The 14,460-nt window shown below is 57.0% G+C and overlaps 1 pseudogene across 1 annotated transcript in view; it reads left to right on the top strand.

Moving 5' to 3' along the window:
- Positions 1 to 13,681, top strand: part of LOC144950303 (metabotropic glutamate receptor 1-like) — a 119,917-nt pseudogene extending 106,236 nt beyond the window's left edge. The window contains exons 8-12 of the transcript XR_013640368.1: positions 809 to 883; positions 2,355 to 2,480; positions 3,312 to 3,694; positions 5,815 to 6,049; positions 12,541 to 13,681. The product of XR_013640368.1 is annotated as a metabotropic glutamate receptor 1-like (transcript). The remainder of the gene's footprint in view (positions 1 to 808; positions 884 to 2,354; positions 2,481 to 3,311; positions 3,695 to 5,814; positions 6,050 to 12,540) is intronic.
- Positions 13,682 to 14,460: the final 779 nt, after the last annotated feature.

Raw genomic sequence — 14,460 nt, 5'->3', positions numbered from 1 at the left:
GTTGCTATTGCCAACATCTCAGTGGTTCGTAACTTTGGGGTGCACACATCCCCTGGGGGTGCGAGATGCCCTTTCTGGGGGGAGGGGGGGGTTGTAAGACATGACCAGGTTTTGTTTTAAGATGGTAAATCATCGAAAAGACACATTCAGCACGGGCACATAAGTCCAACAAGATGTTTTCTTGTTCATGTTTTTGTTTTCTGTTTGTTGCGGTTGCACCCGATTCAAGAGCCGAATGGCTCACAGGGCTATACCTAATAAATGAACTTGAACTTGAACGTAGATAGAAAATTAATAGATCACGACGTTTCGATCGCAACACACGCAACCATCATCATCACGTCGGTGCGTGTGTGTACGTAGGAGCGTGTGTGTACGTAGGAGCGTGTGTGTACGTAGGAGCGTGTGTGTACGTAGGTGCACGTCGGTGCGTGTGTGTACGTAGGTGCGTGTGTGTACGTAGGAGCGTGTGTGTACGTAGGAGCGTGTGTGTACATAGGTGCGTGTGTGTACGTAGGTGCGTGTGTGTACGTCGGTGCGTGTGTGTACGTAGGTGCGTGTGTGTACGTTGGGGCGTGCGTGTACGTCGGTGCGTGTATGTACGTAGGTGCGTGTGTGTACGTAGGTGCGTGTGTGTACGTAGGTGCATGGGTGTACGTTCGTGTTGCCGCTATGGAGACAAAGGCGGCTGCGCGTGTTGGCTGGCCACCCCCTCGTGCCCGCCTTCACAGGGGCAATTCGCTAATAAGCACTTGCCCCCAAGAGTCTGTTCTGAGGCTATACGGGGGATCTTTGTCTTTGTGTGCAGATGGTGATCGCCTCGCTGCTGGTGTGCGTCGAGCTGGGCATCCTGATCGCGCTGGTGGTGGTGGAGACGCCGCAGGTGAATAGACGCACGCACAAAGTCAAAGACCCCCCGTATAGCCTCGACAAACTGTTGGGGCAAGTGGTGTTGGCGCGTAGCGCATATGAAAGCGAGGGGGTGGGTGGCCAGCACCACGCCCGGCCACTTTTGTTTCCATATAGTGGCGATTTTTACACAGCGCGCCAGGCACTCATTTGATGCTGAGTCGACCTAGGGGAGGCTCAGAACCGGTTCTGATAATCGTCACTGGTGATGGCCATGAGCGGGAATCGAACTCGGGTCGCTGGGTTCGAGGCGGAGCGCGCTAAACACTGCACCACCGCTCCCCGTGCGTCACACACACACACACACACGTGCGTCACACACACACGCACGTGTGCACACACGCACACGTGCGCGCGCGCACATACACGTGCGCGCGCGCACACACACGGACGCACAAGCCTCCTTCACTCTATTCATCTCATTGTCTTATTGATTTGCCTGTGTTCGTCTGATTTTCTCATCTTTGTTTTGTTTCTCTTGTTACACGCAGACGATCTATCTCGTTCATTTGTATGAACGAGTGCTGATTATAATAGCGTTACACTTTCGTTAGGACATTTCATGAGACAAATGCAGTGTTTAAAAACAGCCAATGATTTCCACTCAAAAGCAAATAAGCAGATCGCGAATTGATGAAAGCCGAGGACAAATCATTATCCGTGTGTAAATTGACTCCGAGACGTTGCACCCTGAGTCTCCGTATCCTGGAACTTAGAATATTGGAACTCAAGACCCGAAGACTCACCGGTCGCCAATCCCAGAGTATCTGAGTCCCGAGACTCTGGAACTCAGGATATGAGGACTCGGGCTCCGAGTACTCGAAGATTTAAATATGTTGGAAGGCACATTTTAGTCTGAGAGGTCATAACCATGTAGGAGCGACTCTGTATCTGCAATATTATGTGTCTGTTTGGGTTTATTACTCTAAGATCAGCAAAAGCAAAGTGTTATAATTTCGGGACCGTAGTTCGTGTGGGTGTTTCTCAGCCATGTCTACACATATTGTGATTTATGTTTAAATAATATTCCATGAGTCCCATTGCCCGACACGTCATCTCTTACATGTTTTTTTTTTCGTTTTAAAACCACAGCGTTATAGACGAATGTTTTGAGTTTCACATCGGGAGTGACTCTTACCCTCCCTCCCTCCCTCCCTCCATCCCTCCTCCCTCCCTCTCTCCCTCCAACTCTCCCTCTCACTCTCCCACCCTCCATCCCTCCCTCCCTCCATGACTGCTCCCTCCCTCTCTCCCTCCAACTCTCCCTCTCACTCTCCCACCCTCCCTCCCTCCATCCCTCCATCCCTCCTCCCGCCCTCTCTCCCTCCAACTCTCCCTCTCACTCTCCCACCCTCCCTCCATCCCTCCATCCCTCCTCCCTCCCTCTCTCCCTCCAACTCTCACTCTCCCTCCTCTCTCCCTCCCTGCATCCCCCTCCCCCCCAGGTGGTGTTCGACTACCCGAGCGTGCGCGAGGTAAACCTCATCTGCAACACCTCCAACCTGGCCATGGTAGCCCCTCTCGGCTTCAACGGCCTCCTCATCATGAGCTGCACCTACTACGCCTTCAAGGTGCGCGGGCCACGGTGTAGGGCACGTGCGGGGTGGGGAGGGTGGGACATGAGGGGGGGGGGGTTGCCACATCCGCTGTCGTTTCCACCGAGCGGCCGGCGAATCAACCGGCAGTTTCGTGTGTGTGTGTGTGTCGTGCGGCCCTCCTCCACACGACACGGCAAACTGGACCTCCTGCGGTGGTGTCCACTCCTCTATGGTGTTCACCGCGCTCCTGAGATCGCCTCTTGATGCTGATGACGATGATGACGCTGGGGGGGGGGGGGGGGTGGGGGTTGTTTTTTTCTTGTTTAACTCCCGGCGAGTAAAAGTCCCTGCCAAGTTGTTCGACGCGCTGTCGTTGGTGATTGCTCTTTGGGAAATGTCATTCCGTTCTGGCGCGCGACTGCAGCGGCAATGTGTTCCCGAGCTAAATGTCAGCCGCGGCGAGAGGGCTTCAGCAGAGACAGTAAGCTCGCGTCGTTTTGCTGTTCCTCCTCCTCGATTGAAAGTGAGCGCAGGCCACAGTGGGTTTACTCGGTGGTCCATAGCTCGGATTGCATGGCCACAAACTGTTGCCTTGTCTATCATGCATCTCTCATGCTTATCCGTGCCTCCCTGTGCATCGCTGTGTTTCTCTATGCGTCTCTATGCATCTGAGTCATCTTCTCGCGTATGATAGCAATACGTCCAGGAGCTAAATGCCACCGAAATCGAGGTGCCTCCTGGTAGCCACGACGAGAGGGCCTTCAGGCGGGGAGAGAGAGAGAGACAGAGAGAGTTCGTGTCGTTTTGCTCGTCCGCCCCCCCCCCCCCTGCACTGCCCACCTCCCTCTCCCCCTCCCCGCTCAGACGCGGAACGTCCCGGAGAACTTCAACGAAGCCAAGTACATCGCCTTCACCATGTACACCACGTGCATCATCTGGCTGGCCTTCGTGCCCATCTACTTCGGCAGCAAGTACAAGATCGTGACCACGTGCCTCTGCGTGAGCCTCAGCTCCACCGTGGTGCTGGGCTGCATGTTCCTGCCCAAGGTCTACATCATCCTGGCCAAGCCCGAGCGTAACGTGCGCAGCGCCTTCACCACGTCGAGCGTTGTGCGCATGCACGTGCGTGACGCCAAAGTGACGAGCCGCTCCTCCAGCCTGCTCGGCCTCTTCTGCCCCCGGCGCAGGGCGACGCCCTCCGAGGAGCCCCCCAAAGCCGGCAGCGCCGCCACCACCACGGCGGAAAGGTGGGCGGGCGGGCGGGCGGGTCGCGTCTGACAAAAAGAGCTGTGGAGGCTCAGCGGGCACTTACCTGGTTAAAATAAAAATTGGACAATTTTTTATATTGTTTTGTAGTTTAGAGTGCGGGCGGCGTTGCGACCGGTGGTCAGGCCTGCGCGGGTGGCAGGGGACGGCAGACCCGTCGCCTTCCCACCCACCCACTCACTCACCCACTCACCCATCGCCTCCCCACCCACTCACCCACTCACCTACTCACCCATCGCCTCCCCACCCACTCACCCACTCACCCACTCACACACTCACTCACCCACTCACCCACTCACCCACTCACTCACCCACCCACTTACCCGCTCACCCCGCTTACCCACTCACCCACACACTCACCCACTCACCCATCCACTCACCAACCCATCCACCCACTCACCCACTCATCCACTACCGTGACAGAGAGATGTATAAATTTATAACGAGACGGATATTCTCGGCGGTGGCCTCGCTTCAGAGGGACGGCGGGGGGGAGGCAGCGGAGAGGTTGACGCAAAATTCACCAGGTTCACCATTAACGCCGGCTGGTTCGGGAAACACAAGAGGCTGGTGGGTGTTTTTTTTGCTGGTTAATGATCCTCCTGCAGGGGATCGGTTACGGATGCCGTCGAGGTCAACCGTGGATGGGAATCGAATCTCAAGCTGCTCTGGGTTCTTAGCACCGTAGACTAACTTCCGTGCGTGCCACCACTCCCTAACATCAACGGGAAATGAACGGAAAAACGGAAGTGTCCGTTGATAATGCATTTATAAATTAACACGAATATTTACATGAGACAGTGGCGTGGCACGGTTGCCATGGGCCCTGGTGCAAAAAAAAAAACGAAGCTTCATAGCTCATCGGATTATTTTCTAATTCTAAATAATGATTCTGAGATTTTGAAATGGGGTCACCCCTTTGTCTCGTGCCCCCGTGCCATCCTTGCCCCCTGCCGCCTTGTGTCATCCGGCGCCTCGGCACCCTCCTGCCCTTGGGCCGAGTGCAGAGGTCGCAAACGGGTTTTGATTCCTTACCCGTACCCGTACCCGGCCGCGCCAGGGTCGCAAACGGGTACCCGTACCCGGCCGGGTACGGGTAGCCGGGTATCGGGTAGGGTACGGGTATCGGGTACCCGGTTGCGATCTCTGGCCGAGTGTGCAACCGCATTGCCTGCACTCTCGTTAGCTACGCCGCTGGTTGTGGAGACTGCTGCTGCTGCTGCTCAACTGCACCATGGGGAGCTGGGGAAGAAAGGGAGCTGGGGGAAAGAGAGCTGGGAAAGGAAGGAAATTGGTGAAGGTAGCTGGAGAAGGAAGGTGAGGAAGAGAGCTTGGGGACAGAGGGAGCTGGGGCAGGGACCTGGGGAAGGGAGCTGACGACAAACACCGCTGGAGTTCGTCTCCAGTTCGCCGTCTCTTTTCTCACCTGTCACAGTGACAGGGAATTCCATTCTGCTCTTGCGTCCGGCAGCAGAGACAGAGAGTCAGAGATGGGAAGAGAGAAAAAGAGATAGATCAGGAGAGGGGGGGGGCGGCCAGCCAAACTAACAAGAAGAGCCATTTCTTTCCGAATTCGGAAAGAAAAAGCAATATTCAAGAGCCGCGATGCAATTGGTGAAGACGAGATGGCGGTCCCTCATCAAAAACGTCACTGAGCAGTCACTGGAGTCCCAAGGTTGCCGAACCCCCCCCCACCCCCCCGCCCCCCGCCTCGGACTCGAGCCTTCGGCTCCGATCTCGCACAGCCCAGCGTCGTTCGATCATCGCGTGTCCGTCGTCTTTCTTCCTTGTTTCCCCCCCCCCGTCCTCCCCACCCCCCCCGTCGCCCCACCCCCCCTGCCCCCCACCCCCCTCCTCCCCACCCCCCGCCACCCTCCACCCCACCCCCCTCCCAAACCCACCACAACCCCCTCTCCCCCCACCCCCTGCCACCCCCCACCCCACCACCCCCCCTGTCTCCCCTATCCCACCCTCCCGTCCCACCCACCCCCCGCCACCCCCACCTCAACCCCCCCGTTGCCCCCACCCCCCTCCCCCCCACCCCTCTCTCCCCCCACCCCCCGCCACCCCCACCCACCCCCCCGGCGCTCCCTCCGTCAAGCTCCAGCGGCAAGTCGAGCTCGTGGGTGCCCAGCGAGGGACACTCGCGCACCGTCGGAGTCCTCCGGCGCATCTCGGCGCGCGTGCGGACACGTGACGGTGGCGGCAGCGGCGCAGGCGCCTCCAAGAACCAGACAGCCGTGATCAAGCCGTTCGCCAAGCCCGCAGCGCTGGAGCTGCGCGGCAGCCTGCGCTTCGCCGAGATCAGCAGCAAGGGGCTGTACAACCTGAGCGAGGTGCCCGGCCGGCGGGGGGGGGGGGGGGTGTCGGGGGGGGGGCAGGGCCACTCATTGTCACCGTCACCACTGCCGGCGCAAGCAGTAGCATCACCAGCAGTAGCACCACCAGCAGTAGCATCACCAGCAGTAGCACCACCAACAGTAGCACCACCAGCAGTAGCACCACCAGCAGTAGCATCACCAGCAGTAGCACCACCAGCAGTAGCATCACCAGCAGTAGCACCACCAGCAGTAGCATCACCAGCAGTAGCACCACCAGCAGTAGCACCACCAGCAGTAGCATCACCAGCAGTAGCATCACCAGCAGTAGCACCACCAACAGTAGCACCACCAGCAGTAGCACCACCAGCAGTAGCACCACCAGCAGTAGCATCACCAGCAGTAGCACCACCAACAGTAGCACCACCAGCAGTAGCACCACCAGCAGTAGCATCACCAGCAGTAGCACCACCAGCAGTAGCATCACCAGCAGTAGCACCACCAGCAGTAGCATCACCAGCAGTAGCACCACCAGCAGTAGCATCACCAGCAGTAGCACCACCAACAGTAGCATCACCAGCAGTAGCACCACCAGCAGTAGCACCACCAGCAGTAGCATCACCAGCAGTAGCACCACCAGCAGTAGCATCACCAGCAGTAGCACCACCAACAGTAGCATCACCAGCAGTAGCACCACCAGCAGTAGCATCACCAGCAGTAGCACCACCAGCAGTAGCACCACCAGCAGTAGCATCACCAACAGTAGCATCACCAACAGTAGCACCACCAACAGTAGCACCACCAGCAGTAGCATCACCAACAGTAGCATCACCAACAGTAGCATCACCAACAGTAGCATCACCAGCAGTAGCACCACCAACAGTAGCACCACCAGCAGTAGCATCACCAACAGTAGCACCACCAGCAGTAGCATCACCAACAGTAGCATCACCAACAGTAGCACCACCAACAGTAGCACCACCAGCAGTAGCATCACCAACAGTAGCATCACCAACAGTAGCACCACCAACAGTAGCACCACCAGCAGTAGCACCACCAACAGTAGCATCACCAACAGTAGCATCACCAACAGTAGCATCACCAGCAGTAGCACCACCAACAGTAGCACCACCAGCAGTAGCATCACCAACAGTAGCATCACCAACAGTAGCACCACCAACAGTAGCACCACCAGCAGTAGCATCACCAGCAGTAGCATCACCAACAGTAGCATCACCAACAGTAGCATCACCAACAGTAGCACCACCAACAGTAGCATCACCAGCAGTAGCATCACCAACAGTAGCATCACCAACAGTAGCATCACCAACAGTAGCATCACCAACAGTAGCACCACCAACAGTAGCACCACCAGCAGTAGCATCACCAGCAGTAGCATCACCAGCAGTAGCATCACCAACAGTAGCACCACCAACAGTAGCATCACCAACAGTAGCATCACCAACAGTAGCACCACCAACAGTAGCACCACCAACAGTAGCATCACCAACAGTAGCATCACCAACAGTAGCATCACCAACAGTAGCATCACCAACAGTAGCATCACCAGCAGTAGCATCACCAACAGTAGCACCACCAACAGTAGCACCACCAACAGTAGCACCACCAACAGTAGCATCACCAACAGTAGCATCACCAACAGTAGCATCACCAGCAGTAGCATCACCAGCAGTAGCATCACCAACAGTAGCACCACCAACAGTAGCACCACCAACAGTAGCACCACCAACAGTAGCATCACCAACAGTAGCATCACCAACAGTAGCATCACCAACAGTAGCACCACCAACAGTAGCATCACCAGCAGTAGCATCACCAGCAGTAGCATCACCAACAGTAGCACCACCAACAGTAGCACCACCAGCAGTAGCACCACCAGCAGTAGCACCACCAACAGTAGCACCACCAACAGTAGCATCACCAACAGTAGCATCACCAGCAGTAGCATCACCAACAGTAGCACCACCAACAGTAGCATCACCAACAGTAGCACCACCAACAGTAGCACCACCAACAGTAGCATCACCAACAGTAGCATCACCAACAGTAGCATCACCAACAGTAGCATCACCAGCAGTAGCACCACCAGCAGTAGCACCACCAACAGTAGCATCACCAACAGTAGCACCACCAACAGTAGCATCACCAACAGTAGCATCACCAGCAGTAGCACCACCAGCAGTAGCACCACCAACAGTAGCATCACCAACAGTAGCATCACCAACAGTAGCATCACCAACAGTAGCATCACCAGCAGTAGCACCACCAGCAGTAGCACCACCAACAGTAGCATCACCAACAGTAGCACCACCAACAGTAGCATCACCAGCAGTAGCACCACCAGCAGTAGCACCACCAACAGTAGCATCACCAGCAGTAGCATCACCAACAGTAGCACCACCAACAGTAGCACCACCAGCAGTAGCACCACCAACAGTAGCATCACCAGCAGTAGCACCACCAGCAGTAGCACCACCAACAGTAGCACCACCAGCAGTAGCACCACCAGCAGTAGCACCACCAACAGTAGCATCACCAGCAGTAGCATCACCAACAGTAGCACCACCAACAGTAGCACCACCAGCAGTAGCATCACCAGCAGTAGCACCACCAACAGTAGCATCACCAGCAGTAGCATCACCAACAGTAGCACCACCAACAGTAGCACCACCAGCAGTAGCATCACCAGCAGTAGCACCACCAACAGTAGCATCACCAGCAGTAGCACCACCAACAGTAGCACCACCAGCAGTAGCACCACCAGCAGTAGCACCACCAACAGTAGCATCACCAGCAGTAGCATCACCAACAGTAGCATCACCAACAGTAGCACCACCAACAGTAGCACCACCAGCAGTAGCACCACCAGCAGTAGCACCACCAACAGTAGCATCACCAGCAGTAGCATCACCAACAGTAGCACCACCAACAGTAGCACCACCAGCAGTAGCATCACCAACAGTAGCACCACCAACAGTAGCACCACCAACAGTAGCACCACCAGCAGTAGCATCACCAGCAGTAGCACCACCAGCAGTAGCACCACCAACAGTAGCACCACCAACAGTAGCATCACCAACAGTAGCACCACCAGCAGTAGCACCACCAGCAGTAGCATCACCAACAGTAGCACCACCAGCAGTAGCACCACCAGCAGTAGCATCACCAACAGTAGCACCACCAGCAGTAGCATCACCAGCAGTAGCATCACCAGCAGTAGCATCACCAGCAGTAGCATCACCAGCAGTAGCATCACCAACAGTAGCACCACCAGCAGTAGCACCACCAGCAGTAGCATCACCAACAGTAGCACCACCAGCAGTAGCATCACCAACAGTAGCACCACCAGCAGTAGCACCACCAGCAGTAGCATCACCAACAGTAGCACCACCAACAGTAGCACCACCAACAGTAGCACCACCAACAGTAGCATCACCAGCAGTAGCATCACCAACAGTAGCACCACCAGCAGTAGCACCACCAGCAGTAGCACCACCAGCAGTAGCATCACCAACAGTAGCATCACCAGCAGTAGCACCACCAGCAGTAGCACCACCAACAGTAGCATCACCAGCAGTAGCACCACCAACAGTAGCATCACCAGCAGTAGCACCACCAGCAGTAGCACCACCAGCAGTAGCATCACCAACAGTAGCACCACCAGCAGTAGCACCACCAGCAGTAGCACCACCAGCAGTAGCATCACCAGCAGTAGCACCACCAACAGTAGCACCACCAACAGTAGCATCACCAGCAGTAGCACCACCAGCAGTAGCATCACCAGCAGTAGCACCACCAGCAGTAGCATCACCAACAGTAGCATCACCAGCAGTAGCACCACCAGCAGTAGCATCACCAGCAGTAGCACCACCAGCAGTAGCATCACCAACAGTAGCACCACCAGCAGTAGCACCACCAGCAGTAGCACCACCAGCAGTAGCATCACCAGCAGTAGCACCACCAACAGTAGCACCACCAACAGTAGCACCACCAACAGTAGCACCACCAACAGTAGCACCACCAGCAGTAGCATCACCAACAGTAGCACCACCAGCAGTAGCACCACCAGCAGTAGCACCACCAGCAGTAGCACCACCAGCAGTAGCACCACCAACAGTAGCACCACCAGCAGTAGCACCACCAGCAGTAGCACCACCAACAGTAGCACCACCAACAGTAGCATCACCAGCAGTAGCACCACCAGCAGTAGCACCACCAACAGTAGCACCACCAACAGTAGCATCACCAACAGTAGCACCACCAGCAGTAGCACCACCAGCAGTAGCATCACCAACAGTAGCATCACCAGCAGTAGCACCACCAACAGTAGCACCACCAACAGTAGCATCACCAGCAGTAGCACCACCAGCAGTAGCACCACCAGCAGTAGCATCACCAACAGTAGCACCACCAGCAGTAGCACCACCAGCAGTAGCACCACCAACAGTAGCACCACCAACAGTAGCATCACCAACAGTAGCACCACCAGCAGTAGCACCACCAGCAGTAGCATCACCAACAGTAGCATCACCAGCAGTAGCACCACCAACAGTAGCACCACCAACAGTAGCATCACCAGCAGTAGCACCACCAGCAGTAGCACCACCAGCAGTAGCATCACCAACAGTAGCACCACCAGCAGTAGCACCACCAGCAGTAGCACCACCAGCAGTAGCACCACCAGCAGTAGCACCACCAACAGTAGCACCACCAGCAGTAGCACCACCAGCAGTAGCACCACCAGCAGTAGCACCACCAACAGTAGCACCACCAACAGTAGCATCACCAACAGTAGCATCACCAACAGTAGCACCACCAACAGTAGCACCACCAACAGTAGCATCACCAACAGTAGCATCACCAACAGTAGCATCACCAACAGTAGCACCACCAACAGTAGCATCACCAACAGTAGCACCACCAACAGTAGCACCACCAACAGTAGCATCACCAACAGTAGCATCACCAGCAGTAGCACCACCAACAGTAGCATCACCAACAGTAGCACCACCAACAGTAGCACCACCAACAGTAGCATCACCAACAGTAGCATCACCAACAGTAGCATCACCAACAGTAGCATCACCAGCAGTAGCACCACCAGCAGTAGCACCACCAACAGTAGCATCACCAACAGTAGCACCACCAACAGTAGCACCACCAACAGTATCATCACCAGCAGTAGCATCACCAACAGTAGCATCACCAACAGTAGCATCACCAGCAGTAGCACCACCAACAGTAGCACCACCAACAGTAGCATCACCAACAGTAGCATCACCAGCAGTAGCACCACCAACAGTAGCACCACCAACAGTAGCATCACCAACAGTAGCATCACCAGCAGTAGCACCACCAGCAGTAGCATCACCAACAGTAGCACCACCAGCAGTAGCACCACCAGCAGTAGCACCACCAGCAGTAGCACCACCAGCAGTAGCACCACCAGCAGTAGCACCACCAGCAGTAGCACCACCAGCAGTAGCACCACCAGCAGTAGCACCACCAGCAGTAGCACCACCAGCAGTAGCACCACCAGCAGTAGCATCACCAGCAGTAGCACCACCAGCAGTAGCACCACCAACAGTAGCACCACCAGCAGTAGCACCACCAGCAGTAGCATCACCAGCAGTAGCACCACCAACAGTAGCACCACCAACAGTAGCACCACCAGCAGTAGCACCACCAGCAGTAGCACCACCAGCAGTAGCACCACCAACAGTAGCACCACCAGCAGTAGCACCACCAGCAGTAGCACCACCAACAGTAGCACCACCAGCAGTAGCACCACCAGCAGTAGCACCACCAACAGTAGCACCACCAGCAGTAGCACCACCAACAGTAGCACCACCAGCAGTAGCACCACCAGCAGTAGCACCACCAACAGTAGCACCACCAGCAGTAGCACCACCAGCAGTAGCATCACCAGCAGTAGCACCACCAACAGTAGCACCACCAACAGTAGCACCACCAGCAGTAGCACCACCAGCAGTAGCATCACCAGCAGTAGCACCACCAACAGTAGCATCACCAGCAGTAGCACCACCAACAGTAGCACCACCAGCAGTAGCACCACCAGCAGTAGCATCACCAGCAGTAGCACCACCAACAGCAGCACCACCTACAGCAGCAGCAACACAAATATTATCATCATTATTAGGGCCATCGCCCCAAACGTCGCCTATAATATATTTTTCATCATTTAAGGCCAAACACCCAAACACACGGTGATTGAATGTGAATTTGTTGTTGTTTTTGTGCGTGCTTGTGCACCACTGCCAACGCAGCAGCAGCGTCACCACCACCACCACCACCACCAAATCATGTATTATTATCATCACTCTAACGCTTGTTACAGATTATTCTGCATCTCATAACAACGCGACGGCAAACTGCTGAAAACGCAGTTGTCTTGGGGGGGAAAAGAAAGAGACTAAGAAAGAGTCAAAACGTCCCGTCCGTCGTTCTGCCGCGCGATCCCCTTGCAGGTGGACGCCGAGGGGACCCCGCGGTGCGGACGCAGTTTCGGCAGCCACCACGACAGCATCGTGGTCCGCCGGCAGGGCAGCTACCAGGGCAGCTATCAGGGCAGCTGCCAGGGCGATGCGGCGGTGGCAGCCGGCAGCAGCCGAGACTGCTCCGAGACGGAGTTGCCGGGCCCCGGCGCGACGCCGACGATGCCAACCACCTACGCCGAGCTGTCGTTCCCGGCACCCGACGAGTCGTTCTTCGCGCGCCGGGGCCTGGTGCGGACGGAGCCGCGTGACCCGGCCCTCGGCAAGGGCGATCGGGGCCCGTCCGTTGCTACCTCTGACCCGGCCGCCACGGGGCCTCTCAAGGGGAGGCCTCGGATGGCGTTGCCCGACCTGAACCTCGGGCCGGGGCCTTCGGCGGCGTCGCCGCCCGAAGACTACGCGGCGTGCCGAAGCCGGTTGCCGCGGCCCGGCCAGCTCGCATCCATCACGGCGGCGGCCGAGAGCTCGCCGGGCGGCGGGCGGGCCGCGGCGGTGCCCGGGCCGGGGCCGTCGCTGGTGGCGCGGGGCCCACCCGCCATGGCCGCGTCGTCATCATCGTCGAGGGGGCCGACGACGCCGCCGTGTCCCCCTCGGGGCGCGGGCCCAGCGGCACGGAGGAACCCCACGCAGCTCTACGGCCGGGCCTACACCGCACCCGGAGACTACTCGACGCGTGGTGGCGGTGGTGGCGGTGCCTCCCACCTCTTTGAAGATTGCCCCGAGTGCGCGCGGGCGGCCGCTGCTGCTGCTGCCGCTAAGTCGTCTTTCAGCGGCGGTGGTGGCGGCGGTGGCGGCGGTGGTGGCGGTGGTGGTGGCAGTGGCAGCGGTGGTGGCGGCGGTGGCGGCGGTGGCGGCGGTGGCGATGGCAGTGGGGGCAGCGGCGATAGCTACACGGCCAACGTTGACCCCGAGCCACCGCTGATCGCTCCGCCGTCCCCGTTCCAGGACTCGCTGTGCTCAAGCGAGTCACCCACAGGCTCGCCCTTCTCGGAGCATGGCCCCTACTTCGCCTCCCCACCCAGCTACGCCGCGCTCCTCCTCAAGGACTACACGCAGAGCTCCTCGTCGCTGTGACGCCGCCGCCACCTCGTCGCCGTCATTGTTGTCGCTGAGCCGGAGGAGAAGGTGCCAAGGGGCCTCACGCAATGGCACCAAGAGAGCAGGGAGGGCCTCTGGGCGAGTGTGGTAACAGCAGCGAGGAGGCCAATGTATGGGGAGCTGTGGCACGTGACCCTGGAAACAAGTCGGAGGAGATGAGAGGAGGGTTGCGTGGCTCAGGGGTCAGACAAGTGCCGCCGAGGCACTGGATTCCAATCAATCCTGGATTGAGCCACCCATGAATGAAACGGGTTCTCAGGTTTCGTGAGTTGATGGTCTTCAACCCGGTAACCAACGACTGTTCAGCAGTTCTCTTTTTTAACCAATCACACTTCATATGGCTACATTTCAGGCCTGGGAAGTTTGCGAAATGGCTTCACTGCCAAGCAATGTGCAAAGGCGAGCACCTCCCCGTCTGCGGATAAAACAAAGATCGCCTGACCGGCTGACCTGGAGAACTTGCGTGACATCTAACTACGGCACGGGGTGATGCAGCGCTCACTCTGAGGCATTTTTTTTCCGAAAAAAAGGGCACTTGGTATCATGCATTGCACGATGCCGATGGCCGGAGATTTTAAAGGGTGACGAAAAGACTCGCGACCACGGCCGCCAGCGGGGATTTTGGCGCCACCAGCCGTGTGGGGCAGCCACGGGACACATGCCACTCCTCTCGGAGAGGCACGGTTTGCCACCTGTCTTCGTTTGGCAGTAAATTATTTGTAACGGAGATCCGGTACCTGCATTGTATTGTGGAGAAGGTGGCAAGCCTACCACTAGCTAAACCGTTTACCCACC

This window comes from Lampetra fluviatilis, chromosome 57 (assembly GCF_964198595.1).
Source record: "Lampetra fluviatilis chromosome 57, kcLamFluv1.1, whole genome shotgun sequence".
Lineage (NCBI taxonomy): Eukaryota > Metazoa > Chordata > Hyperoartia > Petromyzontiformes > Petromyzontidae > Lampetra > Lampetra fluviatilis.
This window is presented reverse-complemented; position numbering and strand designations above follow the sequence as displayed.